Below are 19841 nucleotides of genomic sequence, written 5' to 3'. Positions count from 1 at the left end.
GCGGTGATCCAGGAGAATCAAAATGCCCCTGTAAATGGACAACAACTAGGTCAAGGTGGGGGCAACCACGAAGTCCCTGCTGGGGTAGTTGGTCAAGAACACCAAAACACCCCTGTAGTGGTGCCACCACAACAAGGAGATTTGGCGCAAGAAGTTGCTCGTCTCAGGGAAGAAATGAGGAAGCGAGATGAAGAGGCTCACAACCGTCAGGAACAACCCAATCAAGGACAACATCGATTTTTGCCGGTGCAATACATGCCTGTGCCGGAGGGTCGATGGGAACCAATATATGAAAGGTTCCGCAAGCAACACCCACCAAATTTTGAAGGGGGCTCAGATCCAATGGAAGCTGAGGAATGGTTAAGAACAGTGGAAGGTATTGTTGAGTACATGCGGCTCGGTAACGGAGATAGTGTAGCTTGTGCTGCTAGTTTATTGAAAAAGGATGCCCGCATCTGGTGGGATGTTATTAAACAAACACGGGATGTGGCCGCAATTACCTGGGCTGACTTTGTACAAGTTTTTAACAAAAAATACTACAGTGAAGCAATACGCTCAGCTAGAGTTAATGAGTTTATGAACCTGAGGCAGGGTAAGTATACAGTTACAGAGTATGCTCGCCAATTTGATAGATTAGCAAAGTTTGCCACAGATCTGGTTCCTACTGAGTTTCTGAGGATTCATCGTTTTACTGAAGGGCTCGACTCCCGAATAAGTCGGGACATAGCGATGTTAGGAGTAAGGGCAACCACGTATGCTGAGGTATTGGAAAAGGCCCTAGAAGCTGAGTTGTGTGAAAGTCGTATACAGAAAGACAATACAGCAAGGTGGGAGGCCAGAAAGGCCAGTAATGGAGGTGGTGATAACAAAAGGAAACTGCCAAGTAACCAACACAACGAAGCCGACAAGAGAAACAAGATAGGGTCCAATAACTACAAAGGGAAGAAGCTATATGTGGAGTACCCCCTATGCCCAACATGTGGTCGTAAGCATCCGGGAGAATGTCGACTGAAAGGCAAGACTTGTTACAAGTGTGGGCAACCAGGCCACTATAAGAAGGACTGTCCGCAAAAGGGTGATCAACTCAAGGATGACAAACTTGTCCCAGCTCGAGTATTTGCACTAACCAGAGGGGAGACTGAGACTAGTAACACTGTTGTTGCAGGTCATATTTCTATCTCTGGAAAACTATGTACTGTTTTATTTGATTCTGGAGCTACGCACTCATTTATTGCTTTAAAGATGATAGATAAGTTAGAACTACCGTTTGTAAACTTTAGTTATAAGTTCATGAAGGAGTTGCCCTCGGGCGAGGTTATGATATCATCTAGAGGAGTGCGGGATGCGCCAATAAGGATTGCAGACAAGGAACTTAGTGGAGATCTGATAGAGCTGGAGATGAGGGATTACGATCTTATCTTGGGTATGGATTGGCTATCACGACATGGAGCAACAATAGACTGCCGAAAGAGGACAGTGACTTTCACCCCTGAATCTGGAGAGGCATTCATATTTGAAGGAATCAAAGTCAAGTCAAGCTTACTGCTAGTTACAGCCCTGAAGGCACAAAGGATGGTACGTGCGGGATGTCAAGCATACTTGGCCAGCATAGTAGACAAGTCAAGAGAAACCACCCTCAAGCCAGAGAATGTCCACATAGTATGTGAATTCCAAGAAGTTTTTTCGGAAGACCTACCAGGGCTACCCCCAGATAGAGAGATAGAATTTGTGATTGAGTTAGCGCCAGGCACAGCACCAATCTCTAGGGCTCCATACCGCATGGCTCCCAATGAATTGAAGGAATTGAAGGCTCAACTACAAGATCTTCTAGACAAGGGGTTCATTAGACCAAGTTACTCACCTTGGGGTGCGCCAGTGTTGTTCGTCAAGAAGAAGGACGGTAGTATGCGGATGTGTATAGACTATCGAGAGCTGAACAAAGTGACTATAAAGAACAAGTATCCCTTGCCTCGCATCGATGATTTGTTTGATCAGTTACAAGGGGCGATCGTCTTCTCAAAGATCGACTTGAGATCTGGGTACCACCAATTGAAAGTCCGAGAGGAAGACATAGCAAAGACGGCATTTCGAACACGGTACGGGCATTATGAATTTCTAGTGATGTCATTTGGGTTAACCAATGCCCCAGACCCCTTCATGGATTTAATGAATAGAGTATTCAAGGAATATCTTGACAAGTTTGTGGTGGTATTCATTGATGACATACTCATTTATTCAAGGACAATGGAAGAGCACGAGGAACACTTAAGGCTAACTCTAAGCAGACTCAAAGAGCACCAATTGTACGCCAAATTCAAAAAGTGTGAGTTCTGGTTGGAGAAAGTGGCGTTTCTAGGCCATATAGTGTCCAAAGATGGGGTAGAGGTGGACCCTGCGAAAATTGAAGCAGTGAAGAGCTCGCCAAAACCCAAAACTGCAAGTGACGTTCGGAGTTTCCTCGGACTAGCTGGATATTATAGGAGATTCGTTGAAGGGTTCTCAAAAATAGCCACACCATTGACGAATCTGACTCGAAAGCAACAAAAATTTGCATGGACAGATAAATGTGATGAAAGCTTTCAGACATTGAAAGATAAACTCATAACAGCACCCGTCATGTGTGTTCCAACTAACAAAGACAAATTTGTAGTATATTGCGACGCATCAAAGCAAGGGCTTGGCTGTGTGTTGATGTAGAATGAGAAGGTCGTAGCCTAGGCCTCTAGGCAGCTAAAGGAGTATGAGACAAGGTACCCAACTCATGACTTAGAGTTGGCAGCAGTGGTCTTTGCATTGAAAATCTGGAGGCACTACCTCTATGGAGAGAAGTGTGAAATATACACAGATCACAAAAGCCTAAAATACTTCTTTACGCAGAAAGAGCTCAACATGAGACAGAGGCGGTGGTTGGAACTGGTAAAAGATTACGATTGTGAGATACTGTACCATCCTGGAAAGGCTAACGTAGTGGCAGATGCACTTAGCAGACGCAACTATGCAAGCTTATCAATGTTAAGGGCATTAAAAGTGCCGTTGCAACAGGAAATCGAGAGATCTGGAATAGAGTTAGTAACAGGAAAGCTAGCTAACCTCACAATTGAATCAAATTTATTAGAGAATATCAAAGAAGAACAAGCCCAAGATGAGTTTTTAATCAAGAAGCGGGTCGAACTACAAAATGGGAAAGCCGGGGACTTCTCATTTAATGAAGATGGTATTCTACTATGCAAGGCAAGGGTGTGTGTACCTAATAAAGCGGAGTTGCAATCAAAAATCTTACAAGAGGCGCACACTACACCCTATTCTTTACACCCAGGATCAACCAAAATGTACAATGATCTAAAAGGTAGGTATTGGTGGCCGGGTATGAAAAATGATATGGCAGAATTTGTAGCAAAATGTCTTACCTACCAGCAAGTTAAGGCCGAACACCAGAGACCTGCAGGGCTGTTGCAATCTCTTGATATTCCTGAGTAGAAATGGGAAGATATTGCTATGGATTTTGTGACACGGTTACCGAAGAATAGCAAACAACAGGATTCTGTCTGGGTGATTATTGACAGACTTACTAAATCAGCACATTTTCTACCTGTGCGCACTAATTACAACGCAGAGCAATATGCTGAACTGTATGTAAAAGAAATTGTAAGGCTACATGGAGTCCCAAAGACCATTGTATCTGATAGAGGTTCAGTTTTTACCTCCAAGTTTTGGGAAAGTGTGCAAAGTGCTTTGGGCACAAAACTGAAGTTGAGTACAGCATTCCATCCTCAAACTGATGGACAATCGGAACGAACTATTCAAATACTAGAAGACATGCTACGAGCTTGTGCGTTGGATTTCCCAGGTAACTGGAGTAACTATTTGCCACTAATGGAGTTCTCGTACAACAATAGCTATCAATCTACAATAGGGATGGCACCCTATGAAATGTTGTATGGGAGGAAGTGTCGATCACCACTACACTGGGATGAGGTTGGCGAAAAGCGATACTTAGGCCCAGACCTAGTAAGAGAGGCCACTGAAGCGGTAGAAAAGATTAGAAATAGAATGGTAACTGCACAAAGCCGCCAGAAAAGTTATGCCGACGCAAAGAGACGGAATGTGGAATTTGCAGTGGGTAATAAAGTGTTCCTTCGAGTGTCACCTATGAAAGGGGTTATGCGTTTTGGAAAGCGAGGAAAGCTAAGTCCAAGATTTATAGGTCATTTTGAGATATTGGACAGAGTGGGACAGGTAGCTTATCGACTGGCATTGCCACCAGTATTAGCTGAGACGCATAATGTGTTCCATATTTCTATGCTACAAAAATACGTGTCGGATCCATCACACGTGCTGAACTATGAAAGAATGGAGCTAAAGCAGGACTTGAGTTATGAAGTGTGACCAGTTCGCATTATAGAGAGAGGAACGAAGGAGTTAAGGTCCAAAAGAATTCCTCTAGTAAAAGTTCTGTGGAGCAACCGTTCAGAAAGGGAGGCAACGTGGGAAATGGAGGGAGACATGAAAGAGCAATACCCCGAACTTTTTGGTAAGTCTAATTTCGAGGACGAAATTTCCTTTAAGGAGGGTAGAATGTAATATCCAGTTTATGTACATATATTAGTATTTGGTATATTAAGTGTGATACAATTATATTGTTATTATTTTTATTATTATTATTATTATTATTATTATTATTATTATTATTATTATTATTATTATTATTATTATTATTATTATCTTTTTGTTTCTTTTTTTGTTGTGTGTGTGAGTGGGTGAGAAAATGATGATATATATGTATATATTAAATAGTTAGATAAATAAATAGTTAGGCATTAGATTAGTTAGTTTAAAATTTAAAATTTAAATGAGCATAATTTTATCTGATTAGTTAGATTTTTATTTTTAAATTTAAACCTATTATACGATATGTTATATACGTATATACTCTAGAACCCTAGCAGCCAGATAGTATCGTATTCCTTTATTCTCACAATCTCTCAATTTTTTTTATCCTCTCTATTGCACCAAATAAATTTTTTTAATCTTAAGAGCTTCGGGGTCAGCAATCAACCGATCATCGTTCCGTGTCTTCGAAATCTTCAGGTAAAATTCATAGTTTTTTTTATTTTCGTTTCGAGAGAAATAGGCTTTCATAAAATTATCATATCTCTCTCCCCATAGGTCTGTTTTAAGTGATCTAGGTACCATTTTAAAGATAATTTAATGATCTATATTTTTTATGAAGAAACTCTTTCCTAATTCTGAGTATTTCGATGTCAAAAAATTCATGTTTTACACTGACTGTCGATTTACAGTTTTTTTTTTAATTTCTTTCTGATATTGTCTTAGTAAAAGTGTGATATCTCTCTCGATATCTATTATTTTACAGCGATTCTTGTACTGTTAGAAATATAATTCAATAATCCATATTTTCTTTGAAGAAAACTTTCCCTAATTCGGATTTCATACCAGTCAAAAGTTAGTATCTTCACTCGGTTATGATATTTCGTTTTAAGTTTTGTTTCAGAAAAAGTGTCTTCAGTAAAAATTCAATATCTCTCTCACTTTTGATCCATTTTAAAAGATCTTTATCTCGTTTTAAAGCTTAGAAAAATATCTACATTTTTTATGAAGAAAGTATTGTCTATATCGGGGTGTAACTATTTTTAAAACTTTTATTTTTAGGCTGTATTCAGAAATCGGCGTGATCAAGGATTTTAAAGAAACTGTTTTGAGAAAACATGCATAACTCCTAGGTTATAGCTCCGATTTTGATGATCTTTATACCGTTACAAAGGTCTTTTGATTAACTAAAAACGTTGTGAACAGTAGGACTTCTAATTCAAACGTTTTATGAGTCAAATTCTAGGCTAAACTTGCTGTACAGTAAGAGTAATAAATATATTGAGTTTATCAGTGGACTAAGGGTTTCACTAATTGTTATAGGGCCTAGAAGGTATCGTAAGAGTTAATTACAGCGGAGTTGAGGTAAGGAAAAATAATTATACTTTATACTTGCTTTTTATATGGTTTGAGTACCTAGTATGACTGCTTGAATAAATTGTATTGAAACTGTGGAATGTGATGGTTTCGGTGAAATTGTGTTTTGTCGATGGATTGTATATGGCTGTTTAATTATGTTCCAGGTACTTGGAAGTAGTTGGAAACCACACATGTATGTTGATGTGGTAAGTGAGGCAGTGTACGTAAGGGTACACTGGTTATTGGTACTGCGTTCTGGTTAAGAACGTAAGACACTCCAGATTTGAATGGAAGCTGGAGTGTGAGTGTGTGGTATTTCAGTATTTGTGTGACTGCCTCTATTTATATTTATGATTGGTTTGTTGTATGTTTGATGTATATGTTTGTGCTATGATGTGTGAATGCTGGTACATAGTATTTGTTTTTCCTTACTGGGCTTTGTAGCTCACCCCTTATTTACCCCCTATGTGCAGATAAGTAAGCCTGTAAGCTTTCGGTGACAAGTTGAGTCTGGGCAGCATGGGGTGTATCTCGTGTGATCATGTAACTGCGTGTGGTCTTGGCCATCTTCCGCTGAAAGTTTTTTTTTTTAAATTTATTAAACTTATCGAGGATGTTGTCGTTTAAATTTTCTATTACTTTTCCCTAAGTGGTAATACTTTATTTTCAACTGGGTACCCATGTTTTGGAAATTGTTATTTTTTTTAATAAAGGCAACATTAGTATCTTAACGCCAGTTTATTTATGGCATCTTATTTTACGTAAGTAAGGGCGTTACAATTTCTCTTAATGATAGACGCGATTCAAAACCGTATTTAAATTATGATGTATGCTAGTGAAACTCTCTTTTACACTCTCTTTGACACTCTCTTTCTAATTGAGTGATATGTATAACCTTCTAAATTATGTTCAAAAATAGTTACAATTATACATTCATTTAGTTTTTATTAATGATAATAAAAATAAGTCACATCATTTACTTTTTTTTTAAAAAAAAAATTAATAATTAATTTATTTATTTTTACTGATAATTAAAATGTATGATTCTATTTAATTGTTTGCTTATTTTTCAAACAATAAAAAAACTTAATTAAATTATATTTATTAAAAATTTATTTTTTTCAATAAGAAATATGTACAACAATGAATCATTCTTTTAATTTTTTTTTTATAATTAATATTGTCTATTTATTTTATAAAAAATAGAAAAATATTTCTTTTCATAAATTTTACACCATTTTTTTTTATTATTTTTCTTTCTTTCTTTCTTTCTTTCTTTTTTTTTTTTTGCTTCGTATCATTCTTTTTTCTAAAAAAAAAAAAATCGTATTTTTGTTTTTTGTTTTTTTTATATTTCCTTAAATTGTTCTCAAATTTCTCTCTAATCAAATATGTATATATATGTTAAATCAATTATTTATTTTTTTTGCTTATTCATGAAAATATTTTTTTTTACTTAAATGAATAAAATAAAAGTATATCGATCTAACATATACTATTGACTAAGCATAATTATATTAGTTTATTTTTTGTCTTTTGTATCTTTATATATATATATATAACAAACATAAATATAAAATATTTTAAAAAATGATAAAATTTAAAAAAAAAAAAAAACAACCAAAACTAATGCAAAATTTGTTGAAAAAAAAGAGTTAGTATTTTTTTAATTTTTTATAACATAAAATATCACATATTTATTATAAAAAAGAAATTAAAAGAAATAGTGCATATTATTTAGTACAAAAATATGAGAAATTAATAAAATAGTTCAAAAAAAAAAATAAACAAGTAAATGGGATAAGACATTTTAATTATTAATGAAAAGTAAAAAGAGTATAATTGTAACAATACTTAAACATACTTTAGAAAGTTACACATCTCACTCAATTGTATAGAGAGTGTAAAAGAGAGTATAATATAAAATTTCTTTAACATATCCTCTTATATTATCTCACTACAACATTAAGCACCAATAGCGGCGGGCCCCTCGGCCGCTATTGGTCCACCAAGTGGCCGCTAAAGGGCATTAGCGGCGGACCTCGGCCGCTATTGGTCCGCCGCTAATGATTGGCCGCTATTAAAGGTATTAGCGGCCAAAAAAGGGGTCCGCCGCTATTAATGTTATTAGCGGCGGGACCCCGCCGCTAATGCCCTTCAGATAAAAAAAAATATATATATATTAATATATAAATAAATAATTTTAAATAAATAATTATTTATATAAATATTTAATAAATAAAATCTAATTAATATAATTATAACAATTTAATAAAATTTATTAATAATTTAAAATTGTCTCCAAAGTAATTAACTTTAACATATTAATCCTAATAAAATACTGTCTCAAAATTAAACTAAATTATTACAAAACATAAATAAATTATTCATTAACATCTTCATTCAGGTCTCTAATTATGAAGTCCTGATCTAGATTATTTTCGGTACGAGTCCCCAAAGCCCGTGGCGGAGAAGGCACATACGCCTTGTCTGATGATAAACCCAGCGTTAAATTACCGAGCTCAGCTTGGTTGAAAATGGGAGTTGAATAAAATTGGTTCTCCTGCGATGAACTCCCAAATAATCCAAAATCAGCAAAGTTTGAGCCTAGCGGAGGAGACTCTGATGGGGTTCGGTATAAGAACTGATTTCCCAATGGCGGAGCAGACTGTTGTTGCTGCTGAGGAAAAGATTGGGGTTGTTGCTGCAAAAAATTTTCAAATTGCTGCTGTGACAAACTTTGGAATTGTTGTTGCGAAGACGACTGTTGTGGTTGAGGAGGTTGTTGTTGCTGTTCCGGAGGAGCGGCATAACTCTGAGAAGACGAACCACCAGGCGACTGCGACTGACTATACGTTTGAATGAAATTGTCAAAACGTGGGTTAAATATATGAGCACGTTGTTCAGGCATCAAATTACCCCCCCAAGTGGCGCGCATAGCTGAGAATATTTCTGCCACAGTGCTCATCATTTCAGTAGTTGGTTGGGGAGGCACCGTCGATTGAGTTTGAGGGATTGGTTTCTTTCCTTTGCCCTTGAGCCTTTTACCCATGCCTCTTTGATAGTCAGATCTTTGGCCTAGAACTGTTTCCAAAACGTCAAACTGATAACCAGTATCAGATTCAGATTCAGTTCCAGGATCGCTCTGGGATTGTCGTTCAAGTCGCTTCCTATCAAGCTCCTTGATCAGTTCCTCCTATTTAAATCAAAATTATTGGAATATATAATTAATATAAAATATAAATTTTAATAATAAATCATTTTATTCACTTACATAATCTTTTGCAGCTAATTCATTAACGAAAGTGCCAGACGGTTTTTTCACATGGATATCCTTCCATGCTTCAACTACATGCTCTCCAGGAGGACCCCCCTATACGAACATAAACAATTAAATTAGTTTATTATAAGAGAAAAATATTATTAACAATTAAAGAATTAATACATACCATTCCGTGGCGTATGGACGCCAACGATTTTGTGCCTTGCGTTGTTGGATATTTCATTAGTTGCCGGTTCGATTTATTTTTAGTTGAACGATTCAAAAAAGCCTCGCTAACGAACAATTCGCAAACCGGTTTTCAAGTCTCAGTATTCAAGTAGTCAGGGAGGAATTTGAGAACTGTCTCCCAATCTTCTGGTTTTTTATAATGTTGTTTAAAATGCTTGTGTCTGAGTGTCTTTCGCTCACTATACCGCTCCGCCATCACCGAATATAAAGTCCCCATAAGTAGGTCTCGATGGGGATTCCCATCGATATCAAAATAGTACTGTGTAATAAAATAATTTAAAATTATGTTAATTTATAAATGAGGACATAAAATTATTACAACCTTTAATAATTAAAAATCACTCACTCTAATTCGATTGAGCACTTGATCCTTGTATTGTTGGGGTACATCAGAAAAATTTAAATGACCACGCGGGCACAACATGCTTACTTGTTGGCCAAGAAATCGAACATAATTGCTTGCTTCAGTGCCAACAACTTTGTCGGTTTCAAGATCTACCTCCACCGGTAAGGGCTTACCAGCTTCTCTCCTTTTTTTTTTCGAGATTAGCGTTTGCGGCAACCCCACGACCCTTTCTGACCGGAGGTGGAACTATATATATTCGAGGGAAAAATAATTTTATTAGTAAATCATACATTCACTATTTATATTCAAAACAATGTTAGATTTGAAAAAATATGAAAACCTGATTCGCAAGACGACGGTACCCTAGAAGGATCAGGGGGATCCCTGCCATCACCATCCCCACCATGGTATGTCGCTAACGTAGCTGACATTTTACTTTACTTTGAAGACGAAAAAAAATGTAAGAATTCACAAAATGTGAAACACATAATTGAAAGATCACACAAATGTTAATGCGAAAGAAATTAAAAAGTCCTTTAATTGTAAAAAATTTTAGTAACAAATGTTTACAAAATAAAAGTTACACTGACGAATCACTATCATTTCCATCATTCACTAAGTTTACATTTTCATCCTCCACATGTTCAACTAGTAAATCATCTACTTCTTCAGCAACATAATTTTCATCAAGTTCATTATTCTCTATCTCAGAATTCACTAACTGATCGGACGATTCAACAATTACTGGAGGTTCATTCGATTGCATAATCAACTCTCCAAGATCAACCGTCAACACAAAATTGGCAGAGTTAGAATCACTAACAACATCTACATCAGTCTCATCTTCGTTGTCATTAATGTCCCAAATTTGTCGATGGCTAATATCTTCAACAACCTTCCAATCGCGACCTCAATCTAACACTTTTAACACCAATCCAATCAAACAACCCCTAATTCCAATCAAATTAAACTTAAATAAGCTTCAATTCAACCCTAAGAACCAACCTTAACTTCAATTTATACCCGAGCTCAGAATTCACTAAAACTTTCACCAAAACCTAAACTAAACTCAAGAAATAATCAAAGGAAGAGTAGAAAGGTCATACCTCCGTTTAGCTAGCTTCTAGAGTTAGGTTTTGCTCAAGAATTTGATGAAATGGAATGAATTTTCCCTGGTTTCCAGCTTCTTCTAAGGTTCGGAAGGAGGAGAAGAAAAGGAATTTTTTTTATTTCCTTGCGTTGGAAGTAAACTTCCTTAAATAGGGTTTGTTTCTTTTTTTTTTCTTTTCTTTTATCAGCCCAAAAATAAAAGGGACAATAAAACCTAAAAAAAATGACTAATTTACCCCCAATGAAAAAAAAAATAAACTTTAAAATAACCTAGGGGCATTAATGGTAATTTTACTAATCCATTAAACCGATACCTTAAAATTCCTACCTAATCCGGAATACACTCAAAATAATTCTTTCATTAACGTCGTGACATTACTAACCACATCGCTAAATTTCCACAATTGTCGGGCCCGAAAAAATATTTTATTTCAAAGATGGTATCCTCAGTACCCACATATCCCAATATAATCTCCGTAATTAATAAATTACGCTATTTATTTCATTAAATAAATTCTCAATAATTATCCTAAGTAAGATCATAATCTTACTTCATTACCAAAATAATTACATATTTAATAAAATATGTCTATTTAAATATTATTTATTTTTCGAGATATTACAACTATCCCCCCCTTATAGGAATTTCGTCCTCAAAATTTACCTCTAAAGCTCGGGATACAACTCCCGCATCTGCGACTCTAACTCCCAAGTCGCTTCTTCAACCTTGCTATTCCGCCACAGCACTTTAACTAGCGGAATAATCTTGTTTCGCAACACCTTTTCTTTCCCGTGTAAAATCTGCACCGGTTGTTCTTCATATGACAGGTCGGTCTGAAGTTCAATGTCTTCATAACTTAAGACATGAGTTGTATCTGATACATATTTCTGAAGCATTGAGACATGAAATACGTTATGAACCCCAGACAAAGCAGGAGGTAGAGCCAACCGATAAGCTACCTGACCTACTTTCTCAAGAATCTCAAACGCACCAATAAACCTGGGACTCAACTTTCCTTTCTTCCCGAATCTTCGAATTCCTTTCATTGGAGACACCCGAAGAAAAACAAAATCCCCAATCTGGAATTCAACATCTCTATGCTTTGGATCTGTGTAGCTTTTCTGTCTACTTTGTGAAGCAAGCATACAAGCTCGAATCTTTTCAATAGCCTCACTCGTTCTTTGGACAGCCTCAGGTCCAAGATACCTACGTTCACCAATTTCATCCCATCCCAGTGAATAGGTGATCGACATTTCTTTCCATAAAGCATCTCACACGGAGCCATGCCAATGGTACTCTGATAACTATTGTTATAAGAAAACTCAATCAGAGGTAGGTACTTGTTCTAAGAACCTTCAAAATCCATTACACATGCCCTCAACATATCCTCAAGTATTTTGATAGTCCTCTCAGATTGACCATCGGTTTGACGATGAAAAGCTGTACTAAATTTTAATTTAGTACCCATTTCTTGTTGTAAGCTTCCCTAGAATTTGAATGTAAATTTTGGATCTCGATCCGAAACTATCGACTTTGGGGCACCGTGAAGCCGAACTATCTCCTTAATATACAAATCAGCATATTGATCCACTATATACGTTGTCCTCACTGGTAGAAAGTGCGCAGACTTCGTATATCGATCCACTATCACCCAAATAGAGTCATAATACACTACTGTTCTGGGCAATCCCACTATAAAATCCATGGTGATATCTTCCCACTTCCATTCAGGAATCTTTAGAGGTTGAAGCAAACCTGCCGGCCTCTGATGTTCTGCTTTCATTTGTTGACAGGTAAAGCATCTTGACACATATTCAACAACATCCATTTTCATCCCTGGCCACAAGTACAAAGCTTTCATATCATGATACATCTTGGTTGTTCCCGGGTGTAAGGAGTACGCTGTAGTATGAGATTCATCAAGAATCTCCTGTCTGATATCCTTGTCATCTGATACACAAATTCTATTCTTGTATCGCAACAATCCATCAGATGAAAATGACAAGTCTTTTGCCGACCCAGTCTCTAACTTCTCCATATGCCCCTGTAACTCAGGATCACCTTGTTGAGCCATTCTAATTCTTTCCAACAAATTAGACTGCAAGGTAATATTGGCAAGTTTTCCAATTACAAATTCAATTCCCGCTCTAGTCATATCCTAAGCTAATTCTGCTGAAATTTTCTTTAGTTCACAAACTAGCCCTGGTCCTTTTCGACTTACAGCATCCGCTACCACATTTACTTTACCAGGGTGGTAGAGAATCTCACAATCATAATCTTTGACCAGTTCTAACCATCGTCGTTGCCTCATATTTAAATCCTTCTGAGTGAAAAAGTACTTGAGGCTTTTGTGATCAGTATAAATCTCACACTTCTCACCATATAGATAGTGACGCCAAACTTTCAATGCAAAAACAACTGCTGCCAATTCAATATCATGGATAGGATATCGTTCTTCATACTCCTTCAATTGCCTGGATGCATCACAATAAATCACAAACTTTTCATCACTTTTTGGTAAGGTTAACATAGGAGCTGTGATCAACCTTTGCTTCAGTTCCTGGAAATTACCTTCAAACTTGTCAGTCCAAACAAACTTACAATTCTTTCAGGTCAATTCGGTTAAGGGTGTAGAAATCTTTGCAAAGCCCTCAACAAATCTCCTATAATACCCTTCCAACCCCAGGAAACTTCTAACTTCAGTTGCTGACTTAGGTCGAGGCCAGTCACGTACTGCTTCAATCTTTACTGGATCCACTAGAATACCATCTTTACTTACCACATGCTCCAAGAAACTCACCTGAGGTAACCAAAATTCACATTTCTTAAACTTGGCATACAACTTATGATCCTTGAGACGTTGCAATACCATTCGAAGATGTCTTTCGTGAGTTTCTTCTGAGTCTGAATAGATTATAATATCATCAATAAAGACAATAACAAAATCATCCAGAAAGTCTTTGAACACACGGTTCATCAAGTCCATAAATGCTGCTGGGGCATTTGTTAATCCGAAGGACATTACTAGAAATTCATAGTGGCCATACCGGGTCCAGAAAGCTATCTTGGGAATATCCTCTTCCCAAATCCTCAGCTAGTGATAACCAAACCGAAGATCAATCTTGGAAAAGACGATCTTTCCCTACAGATGATCAAATAAATCATCTATTCTTTACAGAGGATACTTGTTCTTCACTGTCAACTTGTTTAACTCCAGGTAATCAATGCACATTCGTAAAGTTCCATATTTCTTTTTCACGAATAAAACTGATGCACCCCAAGGTGAAGTACTAGGTCTAGTGAATTTTAAATCCATCATCCCCTGTAATTGAACTTTTAACTCTTTCAGCTCCTAAGGTGCCATCCTGTAAGGAGCTCTTGATACAGATTCTGCTCCTGGTATTAGAACAATCTCAAAATTAATTTCACGTTTCGATGGTAACCCCGGTAACTCTTCTGGGAACACATCCAAAAATTCTCGGACCACTGGGACATGCTCCGGTCCCGCTAGTGGTTCCCTGGTAATATCCGCAACATTTGCTAAGAAACCAGTGCAACCCTCACACAACAAATCTCTTGCCTTAAGTGCTGAAATTAAGGGAATCCGGGATCCCTGCATCTTACCCACAAACACAAAGGGGTCCTCGCCCTCAGGCTGAAAAAGTTACCATTTTTCTCTTGCAAATAATAGTGGCATTATATTTTGCAAGCCAATCCATACCAAAAATAACATCAAAGTCCTCCAAATTTAGTTCTATCAGATCAACTGATAACTCGCTTCCTTCCACAAATACTGGAAGGGATCTCACACACCTGCTGGAGATAACCAACTCCCCAGTAGGCAGCAAAGTTCCAAAATCTCTAGAAAGTACATCACTAGGCCTATTCAACTTCTCAATTATTCTACTTGAAATATAAGAATGTGTCGCACCAAAATCAATTAGAACAGTCAATAAAGTGTTGGAAATTTATTTTACCAGGATCTTAGATGTACTCACAAGTATGTTGTTTAAACACCCTAAATATGAACTTTCTAAAACGATAAATTAAACACATATAAAGTTAAGAAAACCTTACATTGATGCAGCGGAATTAATGTCTCCTTCCACTCAGATCTCTAACCCTTGTATACTTTCTGTAGCAGAGTATAATCAAGATCTGAGCCCGAATGTCCTTCTTCTTCAAGTTTGATCCTTCACAGTCTTCCAATCTATGATTGAGTTACTGCTTGCTGTGTGTGGGCACTTACTCTCTCACTAGGGTTCAAAATTGATGAAGAAGAAAAGAGAAGAGGGATTTCGGCCAGGTATAGAAAGTGGGGAAGGCTTAGTTTTTCTGAAGAGAGAAATTTTTGACAGAAAACTAATGAAAGCATGTGTTGTGACTGAGCCATCACTTTCTATTTATAGGCAACTACTAGGTTTAAGTTAGGAATTATTTGGCATTAAAATAATGAAAATATTAATTTGAAAATCCACAATAAGTGGCCGGCCATGGTGTTGTAGTGGGCCCCACTTGATTTTGCAGTTTTATCAAATTTTATCTCTATTTTCTCAAAAACGCCAATTTTCCCATTCTAACCTTTTAAATGCCAAAACTAATTATTTAATAACTAAAATAGATTATTAAATAATATTGTCATTTAATTTAATTATTAATTAGACATATAAAGTCCATTAATAAATAAATAAACCTAGAAACTCTTTTCTTTACAATTTCACCCCTGCTTAGTGAAAATTCATAAAATTAGACATAGTCTAACTTTAGAATTATAATTGATCAATCACGAATCAATTAATGAGTCTTACAAGCAGAATGTTCTCAACTAGAATGGGGACCATGGATCTATATGCTGAGCTTCCAATAAGTGAACCAAATTTACCAAGTAAATTCCTACTTATTAATTCTTCGTTGAATCCACTCTTAGAACTTAGAATTGCACTCTCAGACTTATATAGAGCATAATGTATGTTCCACGATATCAATATGCTATCTCATTTAACCATTGTTATAATATTATTGTGATTTGAAGATCCTCTATATAGATGATCTACATCGAGATGGGATTTCTTTACCGTTCTCACCCCTCAATGTATTTTGCCCCTTAAAACACTTAGCTACCTGTAAATGGTGTTTAGTGATCTAATGATTAGTCAGTTAAACAAGAGCTCATCCATTTACTTCTATTTGCTAAGCTCGAAGGGAATCATCACTTGACTTCTATACACCTGTAGAAGCTATAGATTCCATATTTATGTTCAGCACTCCCACTCAATCATACTATCATGTTCCCAAAATATACGTATCACCCTGACCTAAAAGTAGGCTTAACTAATAAATCAAAGAATATGAATATCATTCCTGAGTTGAGCCTAAGCATACCAGGATTTAGATTCTTTTAATCTTAAGATCAACTACTGATATTGACTTGGAAAGATATATATAACGGTAAGTTTGTAATATCTTAATTTAGTTGCAATATCGGTCTAGTCCAATGTGTACTCCATACATTCGAAACTAGTATACTTTACTAATGTCCTGGAAAGAACATAACACTTAATCCAAGTGTAAGTACACATCATCGCTGATTATCACATTAGTGTAAATCCAATAACACTGATGAAACAGGGACCAAGTCCTTTGATTCATATGATCACAATCACATTTCACTGTGTTGACGATACTGTAATTATGAATGAACATATGATCTGGATTTAACTGATTCTGTGTGTATGAATGTAATAAACATATTAAACATATTAAACCATTAGCATGTAAAATTCATGAAAACATCAATCACTTCTAATTTCTTATATTGATAAGTAATCAGATTGTAAAGAGTTTTATTTAGGGCATAAAACCCAACAAACTCCCACTTGCACTAATATAAAACAAACTGCGCAAATAGGTCAATCTCATGATGTCTTGATCTTCAGATCAAGTGTAGTATGTTTGAATCCACCCAAACTTCTGGAACTAGTTCATAAATACTTATGAAACATCCTTTACTATATGCTTTACTCATCAAGGGATACTGAAATCTTTTACTGTTTTAAAAGTACATCCGAATTAACAGAAGACATATCTCTCATATTTTAAAATATGTAATTGAGATAATACAGTGTAGACTTTTCTTCAGTGATATAACTTTCTGGTATTTTCGAATAGACCAAGTTACAATTCTTCTCTGGTAGAGCTTGAATTATTATTCAATAATTCCTCCACCCCCAAAGTAAGCATGTAACACCCTAACTACCTTAGGCGTATTACGTGATTTTCAAACGTACTGTGCAGCTCGTTGCTAATCAACGAGGTTTATGGAAAAACGTGATTAATTAAAATTTTGCTTTTTAATTAAACTTATAAAACAATATTACAAAAGACTCGGGATCCCGATTATAAAAATATTTACAAAAAGTTTAACTGTTTAACTGTTACATAAAAATAAAGGTCATCTAACGACCAGTTACAAAAATCAGCCTTGCTGTCCCGAGGATCGTACGCTCCAGGCCTAACTGCCCCGACATGTACAATCTCATAAGCTCGCTCACGGTCCATCAGCTATAGCCTTGCCTTTACCTACACATAAACTTAAACTGTGAGTCGACAGACTCAGTAAGAAAGCATAATAATACTCGTACATAATTCTAACTGCCGTGTCCAACACGATACTGAGTCCCGCTACTGCCATGTCCGACATGGTACTGAGCCACTACTGCCATGTCCAACATGGTACTGAGTTTTGAACGTTCACAGGGACGGTACTATTGACAAGTATCCTCCTGATCGGTCGAACCGGTCATACTCCGGCTGCTGGTCATACTCCAGCCTGTACCGACGGGATAGGTCAATAGCACGGAACCACCAACCAAATGTCAGCCTGATCGGTCAAACCGGTCATACTCCGGCTGCTGGTCATACTCCAGCCTGTACCGACGTGACAGAGTTGGATGGTTCGAAGCCTATATACATAACTAATGTAATCTAGCAGGCTTCCTACATGCACGCTAAACATGTAATCTACATATGCATACTGTTATACTAATCTTACCTGGATTCCGAATTCAGGTGTGTGCTTGCCAACCCGACCGGAACCGAAGCCGAGCGGCGGACATCGGCTCCTAAACCATAAAAATCACAACGCTATAAGTGACACGCTAAATCACTTCCCGGGGACTTAAACTAGGAACTAAAAGTTTCCCTATCGATAAAAAGTATGGCAATACCCCTAAAAACATAAAAACGAGGAAAAACACGGGTTCTAAAAATTCCCCAACCGGTAGACCGGTTGCCCAACCGGAATTCCGGTTCTGGGAAATTCAGGACCCTCATCCGGAATTCCGGATGCACAACCTAATCGGTTCCTCGCAGCAAGAACATCAAATAATCATATCTTGCACAATTCAACCCCAAATCACCTCAAACTTTCCCACTGTTCTATACCTTCCCTAGAACATATCCAAGGCATCAAAACAACCCAGAAACCTCAAACCCGAAAAATGCCATTGGAGCTCAAGCTTTGAGTTCTAAACTCAAACTTGAGCAAAACCACCTAATCCTGCATTCCACTAGCTTAATTCTACATAATCAAGCTTATCTAAGCCTCTGAAAACAATTAAAAACAACAGCAACATCACAGAAACAGATTCACTATATTTTCTTCCAAAAATCACATTTTTGCATAGAAAACTCAAAGCTTAAACAAGGTAGCCTATATGCATTTCTAATAGCTTGAATCACCTCAAATTAACATGCTTACAATCCAGAAATTAATACAAAATCACAGCAGCAACCATATATCAAAATCATGCATGCATTTCATCAATTTTACTTAAAATTCAAGAAAACACAAAGGCAAGTTATAAGTGATCAAACCTTGGCTAAGATTACTTAGATCTTGCTAAAATAACTTGAATTCACCAAGAAAATCCAGCCCTAGCTGCTCCCTAAGCTTGGCCGAAAATGAGAGGAAAGAAAGAGAGAGAGAGCTTGAGAGAGTTTCTTTTCAAAATTCTATTTTCTACACTTAGTATAATTTTTGTAAAAATTAGAGAATAAAACAAAGCCATTTATCTCATTTACTTCAGCCAAATAACAATTAAAATAAACATTTAATTTTCAAATAAAAAGTCACTAAAAGACAAAAAGTCATTGGGGCAAAAAGACCATTTTGCCCCTCCATACTAAAATCACATAAAACACACTAAAGGGGGTATTTTTGGGAATTCTAAATTCCCGGCCATTCCCGACATTCCCAATGTCTAAAACCCGTCCCCAAACTACTAACATACTAAGTTGTGATTTCTACTGAGCCAAACGCCGAGTTCCAAAATACCGGGCACCGGAATTACAAAATATGCAAGCTACTGAATAACATAAATAACAGTATAATAAATTATTTAAATAGCTATAAATAATTTCATAATTAATCATAAACAACTGCTAATTTCCAAATTAACTAAGCGGGCTTTACAACTATCCCCCCCTTAAAAGGATTTCGTCCCCGAAATCTAACCTGAATAACTCTGGATATTGAGCTCTCATATCTGTCTCTAGCTCCCAGGTGGCTTCTTCCACCTTACTGTTTCTCCAGAGAACCTTGACCAATGCTATGGTCTTATTCCGAAGGACTTTATCCTTTCTATCCAGGATCTGCACTGGCTGTTCCTCATAAGTCATGTCTGGCTGTAGCTGAAGACTCTCATAACTGAGTATATGAGAGGGGTCTGAAACGTATTTTCTCAACATCGAGACATGGAATACGTTGTGAACTGCTGATAAGGCTGGAGGCAATGCTAACCGATATGCCACTTGACCTATCTTCTCGAGAATCTCGAAAGGTCCTGTAAATCTAGGGCATAACTTGCCCCTTTTCCCGAAACGTTTAATCCCCTTCATCGGAGATA

Source organism: Cannabis sativa, chromosome 6 (genome assembly GCF_029168945.1).
Source record: "Cannabis sativa cultivar Pink pepper isolate KNU-18-1 chromosome 6, ASM2916894v1, whole genome shotgun sequence".
In the NCBI taxonomy this organism is placed as follows: Eukaryota; Viridiplantae; Streptophyta; class Magnoliopsida; order Rosales; family Cannabaceae; genus Cannabis; species Cannabis sativa.
Note: the sequence above shows the minus strand (reverse complement) of the source record.